At 46.8% G+C, this 5587-nt stretch overlaps 1 pseudogene; it reads left to right on the forward strand.

Annotated features, from left to right (window-relative positions):
• Window positions 1–1964: 1964 nt before the first annotated feature.
• On the forward strand, window positions 1965–3583 carry LOC110574175 (annotated as a pseudogene).
• Window positions 3584–5587: the final 2004 nt, after the last annotated feature.

Raw genomic sequence — 5587 nt, forward strand, 5'->3', positions numbered from 1 at the left:
ATAAATTTTGATGATTAAATTATAATATAAATTTTTTAAGATTTTATTTATTTATTTACTTAAGGGGGAGAGAGCACGAGAGCAAGCAGGGAGAAGGAGAGGGACAAGCAGACTCCACACTGAGTGCAGAGCCCAATGCGGGGCTTGATCTCAGGACCTCGAGATCATGACCTGAGCTGAAATCAAGAGTTGGACACTTAACTGACTGAGCCACCCAGGTGCCCCTAAAATATAATATTTTTAATATCCAGAGAAAACTGTGTTTTAAAATATTTCTTGTTCTCTGATGACTGATATTGAGCTAAGGACCAGAGTTGGATTGATTTGAAACAAACACCTTAGACTTTAAATATTTTGAGTCCACAGAGGCCATATTTGGATCACAAAATGATTAAGAATAATTAAAACCAACTTGCATTTATCACTCGAGACTTATATAGAAAGATCCTTGAAAAAACTCAAGAATGTTCACAGAAATGAGATAATGAGATTTTTTAAAGGCTAAGAGTTGCCCAATATGCATATGTTTGAAACCATATATAAATGGCAGATGGGGAGGATAAGAGAAAGACAACAGAGATTTACTGCAGCCTGATCATCCTCTTAAACACTGAACCTATTATCTATGACAATAATCCTATCCATGGACTAATTCCAATAACAAAAACCCATTCTTTCATGGTTTGGACACTATAAACTCAGACTTTTCAAGGATTCCCATCAACAAGGAAGGAAATTAGTTTTTACCATTTTGTTGTCTTTGTTGGTGTGACTTATGAAATGAGTTTCCCGAATATAGGAATGAATTATAATGATATATACAGTGGTGTGTACTACCTGAAATTTATATTACCTTATAATTAAAACATTTTTTTTTTACTCTTTTGAAAAAGATTTATTTATTTGAGAGAGAGAGTGAGCAGGGGTGAGTAGGGGGAGGGGCAGAGGGAGAGGGAAAGAGAGACTCTCAAGCAGACTCCCCGTTGAACAGGGAGACAAGGTGGGACTCATCCCCTCACCATGAGATCATGATCTGAGCCACAATCAAGAGCTCCACCTGCTTAACTGACTGAGCCACCCAGGCACCCCTTAAATATTTTTATTTATTTTATTTTATTTTTTTTAAATTTTTTAAATTTTTATTTTTTTTAAAGATTTTATTTATTTATTTGAGAGTGAGAGAGAGAAAGAGCACAAGAGGGGGGAGCGGGAGAGGGAGAAGCAGACTCCCCGCCGAGCAGGTAGCCCAATGCGGGACTCGATCCCGAGACTCCAGGATCATGACCCGAGCGGAAGGCAGTCGCTTAACCAACTGAGCCACCCAGGCGCCTGGCCCTTAAATATTGTTAATGTGTTTATTCTTTCATCATAGCTAGATGTTAAACCTGATAAAGGCAGGAATTGTGCTTATTATTCTTGTATATCCCTGAGTATGTTATTATTGATGACTATCAATTATAAGTTTACTTTTTTATTGTTTTTCAAAGATTTATTTATTTTAGAGAGAGAGCGAGGGAGGGGCAGAGGGAGAGGGAGAGAGAGAATCTCAAGCAGACTCTCTGCTGAGCGCAAGCAGGATTTGATCTTACAATGGTGAAATCATGACCTGAGCAGAAATCAAGAGTGGAAACTTAATGGAGGCTTAAACGACTGAGCCACTCAGGCGCGCCTGTAAGTTTACTTTGATTTAAGAATTTGATGTAACATTTAGGCCAGTCTAGTTTAGTAAAAAGCAAGGGAAGGATCTGGCAATTATTTTATGAAGGCGAACTGTCAGTCTATTTGGAATAATTTACTCCAATTATTAGGCATTGACTTTCAAGTATTTGGAGGATCTATTTTGAAAATTCTTATTTTCCTGAGATTAAAATCTATACTGTACATATACTAAAGAGAGTAAACGTCCCACCTAGAAGCAGCTTCTTGGCTCCTTCTCCAATCTCGGTTTCAGCCTACTTGCCTCCACTCCAGCCTCCACCATGTCCATCAGGGTGACCCAGAAGTCCTACAAGGTGTCCACCTCTGGTCCCCGGGCCTTCAGCAGCAGCTTGTACGTGAGCGCATTCGGCGCCCGCATCAGCTCCCGGGCCTTCTCCCAGGTGGGCAGCCGCAGCAGCTTCCGGGGAGGCCTGGGCCCCATGAAGATGGTCGGGACTACGCCGGGGTAGGGGATACAGGGGGCATGGCAGCCGTCTCAGTGAACCAGAGCCTGCTGAGCCCCCTTAAGCTGGAGGTGGACCCCAACATCCAGGCTGTGTGCACCCAGGAGAAGAAGCAGTTCAAGACCCTCAACAGCAAGTCCGCCTCCTTTATCGACAAGGTGCGGACCCTGGAGCAGCAGAACAAGGTTCTGGAGACGAAATGGAGGCTCCCACAGTAGCGGAAAATGGCTCGGAGTAACGTGGACAAGATGTTCGAGAGCTACATGAGCTTCTGGCGGCCGCTGGACGCACTGGCCCAGGATAGGGGCTGAAGCCGGAGGTGGAGCTCGTCCACATGCAAGAGTAAGTAGGGGGAATAGATGGGAGAGCGTGCAGAGATGGAGATCGCCTCCGTCCTCCTCAAGAGGGCTGTGCGTGAGGCTTACATGAACGTGGCAGAGCCGGAGTCCGCCCGGAGGGGCTGACGGGCCACATGGGCTTCCTCGGCCGCCGGGCGAAGAGCGGAGCCGGGAGGGGCAACCACACATCTCCTGCGCCTCGCGCTGCTCTCGGTGGACAGCCGCCGCTCCCTGGACCAGGTCGCTGAGCTCAAGGCCCAGCGGAAGGAGATCGCTAACCGCAGCCAGGCCGCGGCCGAGACCGAGACCGAGACCACGGCCAGATCACACATGACAGCTGGTGGCACTGGCTGGGAAGCACGGGGATGACCTCCGTCACCTGAAGACGGAGACTTGTGAGAAGAACCCAACACTGGCCGACTCCACGCTGAGCTCGGCGGCCTCAACGGCCACGGGGCTTCCCTGGAGGCTGCCCTCGCTGACACTTGGCAGCATAGGGAGCTGGCCAGTAAGGACGCTGGCGCCAAGCTGACTGGGCGGGAGGTTGCGCTGCAGCGAGCCGAGCGGGACATGGCGCGACAGCTGCGCGAGTCGCAGGAGCTCCTGAAGTCACACTGGCCCTGGACATGCAGGTCGCCACCTACCGGAAGCTACTGGAGGGCGGGGAGAGCCGGCTGGAGGCCCGGATGCAAATGTTGCGTGTCCGTACCAAGACTGCCAGTGGCTACTCAGGGGGGCCAAGCTCCGCCCGCGGGGGTGGGGGGGGCGGAGCCTGAGCCTCAACTGCAGCCTGAGCTCTTTCCAGTCCAGCTTCGGCTCTGCCGGGCCTCCAGTTCCTTCAGCCGAGTCAGCTCCTCCAAGGCTGTGGTTGTGAAGAAGATGGAGAGGAAGTTGGTGCTGGAGTCATCTGTGGTTGCTCCCAGCCTCCCCACTCCTGTGGCTGCCATAGAGCCTTTGGGGGAAGGAGCTGTGCAGGGCATCGTCAGAAACAGGAGACCCACCTGGAGGCTCAGCTCCATTCCTCAGTCCACCCTTGGAGAGAGCCTACAGCTCTGGGTACCTCCTGCCCTTGCCCCCAACTAAAAGCCCGTTCACGTGTCTGTTCCCAAATAAAGCCTCAGCTGGCTCTGCCAATCACTCCCTCACCCCCGCATAAAAAGAGTAGCCATATTTACAACACATATAAATAACACATGTTTGGCCCAGAATATATAGAGAATTTCAATGAATGAATATGAGAAAGATTAACAACTGGAGTAGAAAAATGGCAAAAGATGTGAGCAATCATTTTGGGAAAAGAAAACCACAAGGAAGATACTACTTTATTTTCACCAGACTAAACTTAGAAAAATTATCTAATACTTGCATAGGAAGGCCTTGTTTTACATGCTTTAGAAGCAGTAGCTTATTGAATTCTCTCAACAGTCCTATAAAGTATGTTTTATAACTATTTCTATTTTAACAGATGAGGACATGGAGGTACAGAGTGGTTAAGTAACATTTGTAAGGTCACACAGCATTTAGAAGTGTACAGTGTGGGAGCTGGGCCTGATGCAGGGTTGGAGATTTGCAGCATATCCAGATGGCAGGTTGGGGAAGGAAGCACTGAAGACTGAGTGTGGGTTTTTTTATGAACAGGCCTGGCAGTGCTGTTCATCACTTTAGTCCACATTCCACCGTGAGAAGTCTGCGACATGACCTTACCTAACACCCACAGCTTCATTCTCAGGTTTTAGGGAAATTTTATGGGGGACTTGGGTTTTTATGATGGCTGAAGAAAATGTGCTGTCAGTGAAAAGCCTTGCTTTGGAGGTCAGAAGTAGCTGTTTGCTCTGCTTTTCTGTGCTTCCTCAAAAGAAGTGCCCCCGCAAGTCTATGCCAACAAGTACTTGCTTATCAGTTGCTTAAAACTGGCAGCGTGACTTAAACCTAACTACCATTCTCCAGCCCAGATTTGGAGAAATGGGAAAATGCTCTCTCTCTCTACCATATTCTAACAGGAATATAAATGCTGGGTCTTATTCCCATTGGGAAATATCCAAAGTTATTGTGACAGTACTGTATTTTGAGCAATGTTGGCTATTTGCTTTTTGGAGCACAAAGCAAGCAATAAATCTGTCACCCTGAAAAATCAGGTTGTGACCTAGAGGAAAGAGCAAATTGTGACTTTAGGTAAAAAAGAGTGACCTACCAGGGAGGATAATTTATCATGATAACAAAATTGCTGGTGCTCTCCTGACCGACCAGGAAGAAGGGCTGCAGTAAGCAAATTCAGGAGATGCAAGCGTCCGAATATTTTTAACTGATCAATATTTCCAGAGTTCACAAGCAGCCAAAAAACTGTCATGGTTCAAAGTAAGTACAATGCTCACCTGATTTGTAAAAGGAGAAACTGAGAGCTTTAATTATTCTCTTTAAAAACAGTCACCACTCAACAATTGGCATTCTTTGTAAAATGAAAATAGATATTCTCCTGGGGATTTAGGTGAGAATTCTTGATTTTTTGGGGGGGGCAGGAGATAATGTTACCTGGAAATGCTTAAGGAAATTGACTACTGGGGATTAATGTCCTTCACCCACTCTTATGTTCATGCTGGAGAGGAAACCAAGTGAATAATATCATCTATGGAATTACCGATAAAATAAAAACTTAGGCAAAGCTAGAGGTTACTTAAGACAATACTGCTGTCTTTCCACTTATGTTGGGTATCTTCCATTTGCCCCTTCAGATCACTCTACTTGTTACTCCACCCTGCACTATGTCTGAGAGACAGTTTCAAAGGGTTCTCTGCCCCCGGTTGTTGGTTGGGTTCAGTCAATGGGCGGCACCTGCTGGAGAGTAGAGGGAAGAGGAGGCTGGGGTATTATTCCTCCGTACCCCTCCCTGCACGATGCCTTCAGGCTGGCTGTGTCCCGCTTCTGAAAGTCACAGTTGCTCTAAGGTGACATTTTCTGCACAGCCTTTTCTGTCTCTAGATTCCAGTAACCTCTTCCTTCCCTTGACACTTCTGTTCCAGGAGTGATAAATGCACCCCACCAATACTACCTCAGGATATGTGCTGCACTATCTTTGTGGTTTCCATGGGC

This window comes from Neomonachus schauinslandi, chromosome 6, assembly GCF_002201575.2.
Source record: "Neomonachus schauinslandi chromosome 6, ASM220157v2, whole genome shotgun sequence".
NCBI lineage: Eukaryota > Metazoa > Chordata > Mammalia > Carnivora > Phocidae > Neomonachus > Neomonachus schauinslandi.